General features: G+C 38.5%; 1 long non-coding RNA gene across 1 annotated transcript in view; it reads right to left on the minus strand.

Annotated features, from left to right (window-relative positions):
• Positions 1-380: 380 nt before the first annotated feature.
• Positions 381-12,973, minus strand: part of LOC113897152 — an 82,175-nt gene continuing 69,582 nt past the window's right edge. The window contains exon 3 of the long non-coding RNA XR_003512278.1: positions 381-484. This is a non-coding gene — a long non-coding RNA (uncharacterized LOC113897152). The remainder of the gene's footprint in view (positions 485-12,973) is intronic.

Below are 12,973 nucleotides of genomic sequence, written 5' to 3' on the forward strand. Positions count from 1 at the left end.
AAAAGATAAGTGACTTGTCTACAATTAAGAACTCTGGTAAAGGGTGGTGCTGGGATCCAAACTTGGGCCTGTCTGATTTCAAGGGTCCCCCTCTTATGAAAAACTTATTTTGTTATTTATCTAATAAAACCACAGAAAGGAATTATCAAACTTTAACCATCACTATTTCACATCCTATAGAATGACATAACCCAAGATGAAAATACAGAGTTTAAACATCAGTCATGTATTTTCAGTTCCTTCTCTGAATCTTAGCTATGAATCTATGCTTATTTTGAACATTGTTTTGTATGCAATCTCATAAGAAGACCATCTATGTCTGTATCAATTAAAATATAAAAGAAACAAATATTCAGTGCAGATATCTGGTTCACTTACCTTGAACAAAGGAGCTTCCAGTGCTTCCACTTTTGAAGATGGGGAAAGATCAGACAGGAATGAAGTTCACTTTAGTTTGGTCCAGGAAAAACAAAGATTCACAGTTCTGGGAATAAAGAAAGAATCAGACCTTGTCAGGACACTTGGTTCTAATTACTAGGGACAAAATATTTCTACAACACAACTACATAAAAATAGTTGAGTCATTTGAGCTACAGAAGGTCAAAAACAATGATTACGATCCAGATATGATTATTATTGCATATACTTTTGATTCTTGGGAATGAGTCTTCCTTTCTCTTCTCCTTATTAAAATTAAGATTTTATGGTTTATCAGTGTAAAGTTGATAAGTAAACAAGATAGTTTAATATTATGTTGATAATGAAGCATATTCTTTGTAAAACATAAATTCTCTGGAGTCTTAGTCTCTCAATTCCCCTTGCTCTATCCCAACAAAGCTTCCTCTGTCTAGCATCTAGCCATAGCTTTGCTCAATAAAGCAAAACAAAACACAAATCATCTAATGATAGCCATTAGAATGAAGACCTGGCTCAGAAGACAAAAAAATGCCATTTGACATAAAACAATAGCACGTCGTGGTCTAAACTACTCATCTGGCATGTACCATAAATCCCCGAGCACCATTAGTTAGTTGTCTTTTCAGATAAACTCAATGAAAGCTTATTGAATAATTTTCCATGTGCAAGCACTGTGCTAGATATTAAGAGCAAGGAGGCAAATAGAAGATTTATCACTGAAGAAAGGGATATATGCAAACAATCCTGACATCAAGTGATAATTTCAGGGATAGACAGAAATATAGCATACTTTTGAAGAATAATGCTAACTTGATATGATATTTTTTCTGATTTATTATAAATCCTTGCAAGCCATAAACTTGTATTTTCCAGGATCTTTGCATTCATGAGTGTAAGGACAGAAAATGCGATATATTCTAAAGTACATGTGTAACCTGATATCGGCTTCAGACACAGGTAGATCAGGCTTTTTAAAGAGGACATAAGAATTTCTTTATCTACTCCTTGGCTCTGGTTTTCTTTATATTGGCTTCATTCTTCAAAGATCCTCTAATAGTGGGATTAAAGATAGCCCCAGAAATACTGCACCTGGTTAGTAATCTTGGGAGAAAGAGCTTCTCTTCCCCATAGTTTAAGTCAAAAGTAATGGAATTCATTCCTAATAGACTGTTTTATGTTGTATGTCCATCACCATACAAGCCACTGGGGCCAGAGGGATGGGATACACTAACTGGCCAATCTGAGTCATGTGCCTCCTGCCGGAGCTCCTGGAAAACCCAAAGCACATGACTGAGAGCTGTAAGGGGAGGTTCACCTAAGGGAAACCTAAGTGTAGTTATCATACTAAGGGGAAACCTTTCCTGAGCAAGGCAAACACCATGCACCCACCACAAAAGGTACTCAGCAAATATTTGTTAATTGATGAATTGATTAGTAAGCCTGGGATAAGTGAGATGATGGTAAATACTATGTGTGAAAGGAAACAGAGCCTAGATAAATTGTGAAATGAAGCTACAGAGGTGGGCAGTATCCTGCAAGGCCTTTTGGAAATAAATCAACAAAAAGGAGCCGATCTTGACTGTTTTGCACCATTTGAGAATTAGCTGAGTCTGTAATCAAAAAACAATCCTTGATTTGCGGATATTGAAGAATCCTTGCATCCCTGGGATAAAGCCCACTTGGTCATGGTGTATGATCTTTTTAATGTGTTGTTGGATTCTGATTGCTAGAATTTTGTTAAGGATTTTTGCATCTATGTTCATCAGTGATATTGGCCTGTAGTTTTCTTTTTTTGTGGGATCTTTGTCAGGTTTTGGTATTAGGGTGATGGTGGCCTCATAGAATGAGTTTGGAAGTTTACCTTCCTCTGCAATTTTCTGGAAGAGTTTGAGCAGGATAGGTGTTAGCTCTTCTCTAAATTTTTGGTAGAATTCAGCTGTGAAGCCATCTGGACCTGGGCTTTTGTTTGCTGGGCTTTTGATTACAGTTTCAATTTCCATGCTTGTGATGGGTCTGTTAAGATTTTCTATTTCTTCCTGGTCGAGTTTTGGAAAGTTGTACTTTTCTAAGAATTTGTCCATTTCTTCCACGTTGTCCATTTTATTGCTATATAATTGTTGATAGTAGTCTCTTATGATCCTTTGTATTTCTGTGTTGTCTGTTGTGATCTCTCCATTTTCATTTCTAATTTTATTGATTTGATTTTTCTCCCTTTGTTTCTTGATGAGTCTGGCTAATGGTTTGTCAATTTTATTTATCCTTTCAAAGAACCAGCTTTTGGTTTTGTTGATTTTTGCTATGGTCTCTTTTGTTTCTTTTGCATTTATTTCTGCTCTAATTTTTAAGATTTCTTTCCTTCTACTAACCCTGGGGTTCTTCATTTCTTCCTTTTCTAGTTCCTTTAGGTGTAGAGTTAGGTTATTTATTTGACTTTTTTCTTGTTTCTTGAGGTGTGCCTGTATTGCTATGAACTTTCCCCTTAGGACTGCTTTTACCGTGTCCCACAGGTTTTGGGTTGTTGTGTTTTCATTTTCATTCGTTTCTATGCAAATTTTGATTTCTTTTTTGATTTCTTCTGTGATTTGTTGGTTATTCAGCAGTGTGTTGTTCAGCCTCCATATGTTGGAATTTTTAATCGTTTTTCTCCTGTAATTGAGATCTAATCTTACTGCATTATGGTCAGAAAAGATGCTTGGGATGACTTCTATTTTTTTGAATTTACCAAGGCTAGCTTTATGGCCCAGGATGTGATCTATCCTGGAGAAGGTTCCATGTGCGCTTGAGAAAAAGGTGAAATTCGTTGTTTTGGGATGAAATGTCCTATAGATATCAATTAGGTCTAACTGGTCTATTGTATCATTTAAAGTTTGTGTTTCCTTGTTAATTTTCTGTTTAGTTGATCTATCCATAGGTGTGAGTGGGGTATTAAAGTCTCCCACTATTATCGTGTTATTGTTAATTTCTCCTTTCATACTTGTTAGCATTTGTCTTACATACTGCGGTGCTCCCGTGTTGGGTGCATATATATTTATAATTGTTATATCTTCTTCTTGGATTGATCCTTTGATCATTATGTAGTGACCTTCTTTGTCTCTTTTCACAGCCTTTGTTTTAAAGTCTATTTTATCTGATATGAGTATTGCTACTCCTGCTTTCTTTTGGTCCCTATTTGCATGGAAAATCTTTTTCCAGCCCTTCACTTTCAGTCTGTATGTGTCCCCTGTACACACACCCCTGTATGTGTTTTGAGGTGGGTCTCTTGTAGACAACATATATAGCGGTCTTGTTTTTGTATCCATTCAGCCAGTCTTTGTCTTTTGGTTGGGGCATTCAACCCATTTACGTTTAAGGTAATTACTGATAAGTATGATTCCGTTGCCATTTACTTTATTGTTTTGGGTTCGAACTTATACACCGTTTTTGTGTTTCCTGTCTAGAGAATATCTTTTAGTATTTGTTGGAGAGCTGGTTTGGTGGCGCAGAATTCTCTCAGCTTTTGCTTCACAAATCAATCAATGTAATACACCACATTAACAAATTGAAAAATAAAAACCATATGATAATCTCAATAGATGCAGAGAAAGCCTTTGACAAAATTCAACACCCATTTATGATAAAAACTCTCCAGAAAGCAGGAATAGAAGGAACATACCTCAACATAATAAAAGCTATATATGACAAACCCACAGCAAACATTATCCTCAATGGTGAAAAATTGAAAGCATTTCCTCTAAAGTCAGGAACAAGACAAGGGTGCCCACTTTCACCATTACTATTCAACATAGTTTTGGAAGTTTTGGCCACAGCAATCAGAGCAGAAAAAGAAATAAAAGGAATCCAAATTGGAAAAGAAGAAGTAAAACTCTCACTATTTGCAGACGACATGATCCTCTACATAGAAAACCCTAAAGACTCCACCAGAAAATTACTAGAACTAATCAATGACTATAGTAAAGTTGCAGGATATAAAATCAACACACAGAAATCCCTTGCATTCCTATACACTAATAATGAGAAAACAGAAAGAGAAATTAAGGAAACAATTCCATTCACCATTGCAACGGAAAGAATAAAATACTTAGGAATATATCTACCTAAAGAAACTAAAGACCTATATATAGAAAACTATAAAACACTGGTGAAAGAAATCAAGGAGGACACTAATAGATGGAGAAATATACCATGTTCATGGATTGGAAGAATCAATATAGTGAAAATGAGTATACTACCCAAAGCAATTTATAGATTCAATGCAATCCCTATCAAGCTACCAACAGTATTCTTCACAGAGCTAGAACGAATAATTTCACAATTTGTATGGAAATACAAACAACCTCGAATAGCCAAAGCGATCTTGAGAAAGAAGAATGGAACTGGAGGAATCAACCTACCTGACTTCAGGCTCTACTACAAAGCCACAGTTATCAAGACAGTATGGTACTGGCACAAAGACAGAAATATAGATCAATGGAACAAAATAGAAAGCCCAGAGATAAATCCATGCACATATGGACACCTTATCTTTGACAAAGGAGGCAAGAATATACAACGGATTAAAGACAATCTCTTTAACAAGTGGTGCTGGGAAAACTGGTCAACCACTTGTAAAAGAATGAAACTAGAACACTTTCTAACACCATACACAAAAATAAACTCAAAATGGATTAAAGATCTAAACATAAGACCAGAAACTATAAAACTCCTAGAGGAGAACATAGGCAAAACACTCTCTGACGTACATCACAGCAGGATCCTCTATGACCCACCTCCCAGAATATCGGAAATAAAAGCAAAAATAAACAAATGGGACCTAATTGACCTTAAAAGCTTCTGCACATCAAAGGAAACTATCAGCAAGGTGAAAAGACAGCCTTCAGAATGGGAGAAAATAATAGCAAATGAAGCAACTGACAAACAACTAATCTCAAAATATACAAGCAACTCCTACAGCTCAACTCCAGAAAAATAAATGACCCAATCAAAAAATGGGCCAAAGAACTAAATAGACATTTCTCCAAAGAAGACATACAGATGGCTACCAAACACATGAAAAGATGCTCAACATCACTCATTATCAGAGAAATGCAAATCAAAACCACTATGAGGTACCATTTCACACCAGTCAGAATGGCTGCGATCCAAAAGTCTACAAATAATAAATGTTGGAGAGGGTATGGAGAAAAGGGAACCCTCTTACACTGTTGGTGGGAATGCAAACTAGTACAGCCACTATGGAGAACAGTGTGGAGATTCCTTAAAAAACTGGAAATAGAACTGCCTTATGATCCAGCAATCCCACTGCTGGGCATACACACTGAGGAAACCAGAAGGGAAAGAGACACGTGTACCCCAATGTTCATCGCAGCACTGTTTATAATAGCCAGGACATGGAAGCAACCTAGATGTCCATCAGCAGATGAATGGATAAGAAAGGTGTGGTACATATACACAATGGAGTATTACTCAGCCATTAAAAAGAATTCATTTGAATCAGTTCTAATGAGGTGGATGAAACTGGAGCCTATTATACAGAGTGAAGTAAGCCAGAAGGAAAAACACCAATACAGTATACTAACGCATATATATGGAATTTAGAAAGATGATAACAATAACCCTGTGTTCGAGACAGCAAAAGAGACACTGATGTATGGAACAGTCTTATGGACTCTGTGGGAGAGGGTGGGAAGATTTGGGAGAATGGCATTGAAACATGTAAAATATCATGTATGAAACGAGATGCCAGTCCAGGTTCAATGCACGATACTGGATGCTTGGGGCTAGTGCACTGGGACGACCCAGAGGGATGGTATGGGGAGGGAGGAGGGAGGAGGGTTCAGGATGGGGAGCACATGTATACCTGTGATGGATTCATTTTGATATTTGGCAAAACTAATACAATTATGTAAAGTTTAAAAATAAAATAAAATTAAAAAAAAAACAATCCTGAGGGCTTGCTAAGGTGAGTGCTGCCTTCCGTGATATGAAAAACATGTCATAGGTTTCAGAAGGTGAACATGGCTAACTATGATTGCCACAAAACAAGAAAAATAAACAGAAATCTTAATGAGTCCTTGAATCACAACAGATACAATTATGAAAACTAGACTATACGTTTACCAGACTTTCATTTTATTACTTTAAAAGACTTCCCTAAAAAGCCACAAGGAAAAGATATCTCTTATTTGAGTCATGGAATGATCTGAAATGGCAACAAACCATTGCTTCAAAAGAAAATCAATTAGTCCTATAAAAACAGTGTCTATAAAAATGCACATAACTTTGATAATGCATTATATTTGCAAGGTAGAGGAACCTTTAAAAATGCATCAGTGACTTAAATGACTTTTCATTGTTATACTACCTTGAACAAATCTTACTTAATGCATTAAAAGCTTTGTGCAGTTCTTACTTTATCCAACCAGGAACTAGAACATGTTTCAAGAGGTCTTCAAGTCCAGCCACCTGCCTCCAAGAAAAGCTACACATACAGTATCATAGACAATGGCCTCACATGTCCATGCTGGCATCTCATAATTCATGCCACTCGCCCAGGTCTTTGCAAAAGCCCATTTTTACATGGAAATAATTCATTTAGTATAATTAGAAAGCCATAAGTTTTCACTTATTCATTCAGAAACGATTTCTAGTTCCTATAAACACTGTGCTAGAAAATAACATGGAAAAATGAATGAAATACCTCTCTTGCTCCTAAGGAACTCACAGGCTAAAGACACCAAGGTGAGCCAAAGATCACCATACAGTCTGATGAGCACGGTGCAGAAGGAAATGGCAGCCCGCTCCACTGTTCTTGCCTGGAGAATCCCAGGGACAGAGGAGCCTGGTGGGCTGCTGTCCATGGGGTCGCAGAGAGTCGGACATGACTGAAGCAGCTTAGCATGCATGCATGCGTTGGAGAAGGAAATGACAACCCACTCCAGTATTCTTGCCTGGAGAATCCCAGGGACAGAGGAGCCTGGTGGGCTGCCGTCTATGAGTCGCACAAAGTCGGATACGACGTAAGAGACTTAGCAGCAGCAGCACCATGATGAGCACGGAGACAGGGAGACACATGCAAGGTAAGAGGGGCTACAAGCCCTCTCTGTACCTGGTCACACTATTTAAAAAGTTGGAGGAAAAAGTTGGCCACTCTGAAATAATTCTGCGTACATTATCTCCAAAGATTTATATGTTCCTAATTTCTCCATCATTTCCACACTAAGGAATTCCCTAACTGTCCCAAAACTAGAGTGTGTTTTATATGGAAAAACTGCTACAGGCAATCATTATTAACAGCGTTTACTAATATAATACCCAACCAGAGAAACTACTCTTTGCCATGATAAGTTTTTCAAACTATGAGGAGCAGTAGGGCTGAAATGAATCTAGTCATGAATGAAAACAAAATGATTGAATGAAAACAGTTTGTTTAAAAGTATACACTTGACATTTCCACTCCAGACACACAGATTAAGAGGCTGTCTATCAAGGTAAATCAATTTGAAAGTTGAGCCTGACTCTCTCCACCCTCAAGAAGTGATTTGCAGGTATTTGTGGCCTTTCTTTTTGGTTTGACTGTTATTTCATGTTTTACTGGTAATTCTTCTTATGGAACACTAAGAACATTTATTTGTTCTTCGGTCAGGTTTACTGAGGTATAATTTACAGTCAGTAAAATGCACCCTTTCTAGCACACAGTTCTGAGTTTTGACAAATGTATATAGTCATGCAACCACCACCACAGCAAAGATAGAGAATAGTTCTAACATCCTGAAAATTTTTCCCTGCCCCTTGGAAGTCAGCTTCTACCCCTCAAAAACCATGGTAAATAAATAGAAGCCCCTGTTTGGCAACTTTTAGCTATTCAAGTGCCACCTTTAATAATTGCACCTCTACCTGCACATCACCCATATCATTATTTATTTAACAATTATATGGCTTGCAGTTTTATTGAGAAATTTATTTTCAAATGGAAATTTATTCACTATTTTAAATGAGAATCCCTTGCCATAAATAAATAAAACTATGAACAATATCCAACAAATAAAACTCTATATGAGTAGAGGTACCTCCCCAGATCCTGAGTTCTTGAGTGTCCCTGGTGGGGCCAGTATACACACCTACGCATGCTTTTGGAAACACCAGTGATGGTAGCTATCCCATGCTCTAAATGCTTTCTCCTTGGCTGTGTATTCTGTGTATCCTCTAAGAGTCAGATTAGAGCTCAAATAAAGCATTAAAACCTATTTAAAATTACAAAATTAAAATCTATTTAAAAATTTAAAAACTATTAAAATTGCAACGTCATTCTATCTACATCAGGCCTTGCATGCCTACTGCTTATTTGCCAAACAGGTTGCTGCTGCTAAGTCGCTTCAGTCATGTCCGATTCTGTGCGACCCCATAGATGGCAGCCCACCAGGCTCCCCCTGTCCCTGGGATTCTCCAGGCAAGCACACTGGAGTAGGTTGCCATTTCCTTCTCCAATGCATGAAAGTGAAAAGTGAAAGTGAAGTTGCTCAGTCATGTCCAACTCTTAGCGACCCCATGGACTGCAGCCCATCAGGCTTCTCCGTCCATGGGATTTTCCAGGCTGGAAAATTTGGAGTGGGGTGCCATTGCCTTCTCTGCCAAACAGGTTACCAAGGCTGATTTTTATGGAAATACAGACAAGATGGACCTTCTTCCTCATCTCTTCAAAATGGTCCTTTCTAAGCAAGACGAAGGCCAGTGTGATTCAGCAACACCTATTTTTGTTACAGTTGACATATGGTATCTCCTTACTCTAGATGAAAAAATGGAATAGAACCTTGGCCCCCAAAACACTTAAACAATTTATTCACCAATTCTTATCTTTGTGTGAGTATTATCTTATATACCTGGTGATTGCTATAGGAATCTATGTAGATAATCACATTTTTAAAGGAAATACACTATTGAAATTTCTTCTAACCCAGGTCACTATGCTCCTTGACAACAATCGTTGACCTTCGTGATATTAATCATCTCTTCTGTCTGAAAGGGACTAAAATGTTTGTTCTGCTTCCTGTTTAATAAAGCCATAAGAAGGATTAATGAGGGAAAACCTCTAGAATACTCCAAGCACTTTCCAAAAAGGCAGCAGTAAAACAGCAGGTGCCTCTTGTGAACACACATTTGTCATCTTCCTGTAAACTCATCCTGAAGGACATCAGGCTTCCAGCTTATATTTAATTGGCTGATTATGTTGTCACTCTTGAGCTCCTTGCCAAGTTACAGGGAAGAGTTTTCTTGGAAACCATAGCTCCCCAACTTTCTCCAGCTATGCAGTTTAATTACATCTAGCAAAATGACAACAGAGCTCCTAATTAGCCTGGAGATTAATTACTGCTGAATCAGTCCAAACACCACAGCTACCAAATTCAACACAGGTGCTTAGATGAAGGGAAAGAGTTTTCTCAATACCCAACAGAAGGTGGACAAGGAAGGTGTGCTCTACGACTCTCTTCCTGTGAGCTTAAACACACAACCTGTGCAAAATACCTTGTGTCTTTAGAGCCAGGATACCCTGAAGTATTTGAAAAAGAACTAGACTCAAAAACATTTCAAATACTGATATCACATATTCTGAAATGTGCATACTTTCTTGCTACACAAATTTATGCAAACTAGAGCTCCATTTCCCCTTCTCATTTTACTGAGGAGTCTAAAAATCCTACATAATTCATCTACTTCTTCAAAACTATAAATGAAAGAGTGATATAGAGAAAATAAAAAGCAAGCAAAAAATTGTGCTGTATCTTGTGTTAATCTTGTGACTTCTAAGAGTGTCTATAAGCCTGTAGAGTGGATACCACAATACCAGGGTGATAAATGCATTGTCATATCAAAGTCTTGAAAGCCAACCACCACACAGTGGAAACTCCTATTTTCAATGGGAGAATGCCTGAAAGAGGAAAGGGCTAGATTAGCTAGGTAGAGAAAGGAAGGAGTTGATTCCACGTACAAATGCTATCCATTTCTTCTCTTTATGTACAAGTCACTTGAGGTATGTTTAAATATATATACACCTAGAATCCAACAAACATGAATTAAACCCCCAAGTGATTCTATATCTGGCCAGAGTTGAGACCAGCTGGTCTGGAGTAACCAAAAGTTTGCCCAGAGGGTGTAACTGTCTAAGACTTAGGAAAGTGACAAAACTAGAAAATGGAGAAGTAGACCAGAAAGAATGAAGCTACAAATCAGAATTCCAAGAGCTCAGGGACTTCCCTAGTGGTCCAGTGGCTAAGACTCTGAGCTCCCAATGCAGAAGGCCCACGTTTGATCCCTGGTCAGGGAACTAGATCCCACAGGCCAAAACTAAGACCCTGTGCAGCCAAATAAAAAATTTTTAAGTTAAAAAAAAAAAATTCCAGAATCTCATATGCAAAAGAAATTCAAGGCATGTGGAAATAGACTCATGCTTGATTCTTAAACCACATAAGAAACAAGCAAAGTATCCCCTAATTAGAAGTTGATGTGATAGTGCTGAAGAAGCACTTTTAAAGCATTGGTAGGATGCAAGTCTTTGTTGGTTTGAATTCCTGTTTGTTTCTTTGTGTGTTCAGAGGAGTTGTGGGATTTTGTTGGGAATTTAAAAAAAAATAAATAATCCTGATGTTGACTAAAAAGAAAAACTACTCAAATAACCCAAAGGGACATCCATGGGAGGAAGGAGGAAATGAAGTCTGAAAAAGACTTTGTGGAAAGATTCAAGTAAGAGAAATGTACACAAATGCATAGGCCTGATGCGTGTGCCTCACTTACACCAGGACTGGGCAAAGCTGCTGCAAAGCCATTTGCTTGCACAGGACTAGAGGAGAGAGTACATGGCTGCCAGGAGAGGAATGTTGTCAGAGCGACTTCAGAATGAGCTCAGCCACGCTCTCCAGCACTGGGAGGCCCGACCACTGTGCAAGCAGCCGCCCCACCATCTGTACAGGGTAGCTCCTCGGTGCTGGGCCAACCCAAGCTGGGCCACAAGGCCACCTCCTGGGACAGCTTCTGTGTGTGGACACACGCCCACATCCACACGTGGTAGGAAATGGCACTCAGAGAGAGGTGTCCCCGTCATTCCCAGCTTCTGTAGTGGCACTGCTCAGGGTGACGTGACTTGAAATCCAAAGATACATGTTCAAGACTCAAGCCTATATCTTACTTCCTGGATGACCGCTGGCAAATCATTTCACTTCTGTGAGCCATAGTGTCATCATTTTGTAAACGGACATAACATAGAATTTTAGAGTTCATTCAGTCTAACGGTTATCATTTCACAGCTGAAGAAATTAAGAACCAGAGAATATAAAGTGAATGCCCACCTTCAGCCAGCTTATGGATGGGTAAGCAGAATTCACACTTAAATTTTCCAACTTGAGTTACCTTTCTTCCCTAACCATTGGAATCTTCCGCCTCAGTACTTCCCCTGACTTGCAGGATGGTTTAAGAAAGGAGGTTAGGAGGGTAAGAGCTTCTGGTTCGTGATGGTGAACTGAAACCACATCTCACTTCCAATGCCTCCCCAAAAGCCCACAGAACTTATGGAAAATATTTTTTTAAAGGAGAAAGAGGAATAAACGGATGAGAAAGGAGGAAAGGGCACCAGCAATGAACTCTGAATAAATCCTAGGAGATTGCAACCACACTGGGATCGGATTGGGGGAGAAAATTTTTTTAAAGTAATAAAACAGTTTCAGTTAAAAAAAGAGTGCCTTCATCAGTGAAAACATTATTCCCCTCTCCAGGGTATCTTCCCAACTCAGGTATCCTAACTGGGTCTCCCACATCGTAGGCAGATTCTTTACTGTCCGAGCCACCACGGAAGCCCTTAAAAAGAATATATAACTTTAAACCTAATATTAATGCATTAAATATATTAATAAATATGCAATATTAAATATATGTTAATTCATACATATGATAGACTACTACTGTGCAGCATTTGGCATTCATAGAAGTAGGGAAGACCTTCACATACTGACATGGAAAGGTAATAATGTAATTTCACATGAACAAAAGAGGCATCAAAACGATACAAATAACACAAACCTATGAGTGCATGCTTTTCACTTTCATGCATTGGAGAAGGAAATGGCAACCCACTCCAGTGTTCTTGCCTGGAGAATCTCAGGGACAAGGGAGCCTGGTGGGCTGCTGTCTATGGGGTCGCACAGAGTCGGACACGACTGAAGTGACTTAGCATAGCATGAGTGCATGTCATATGTTCCTACAGTAAAAATAGAAAATGCCTAAGTGCTTGTCATGTAAATGCCTACCAGATTGTGATAAGCACCATTTTGTACATAAGGTAAATGAGAAACAGAGAGGTTAAGTAATTTGCCCAAGGTCACAAAGCAACAGTTGAGTAAAAGAAGGGGCTGGGACACAAATCAAGGTCATGTGGCTCCTGAGGTGACGTACTTCCCCGCAGCTCTCAGCCTGCAGAATTGCAGAGAGGGCTCTAAAAAGAGCTCTGGATTGAGTTAGGGAGGTAAGGAGTGAAGACTCCCCATTTTACTTTCACATTTCCCTATCGTTTAAT

This window comes from Bos indicus x Bos taurus, chromosome 8 (genome assembly GCF_003369695.1).
Source record: "Bos indicus x Bos taurus breed Angus x Brahman F1 hybrid chromosome 8, Bos_hybrid_MaternalHap_v2.0, whole genome shotgun sequence".
In the NCBI taxonomy this organism is placed as follows: Eukaryota; Metazoa; Chordata; class Mammalia; order Artiodactyla; family Bovidae; genus Bos; species Bos indicus x Bos taurus.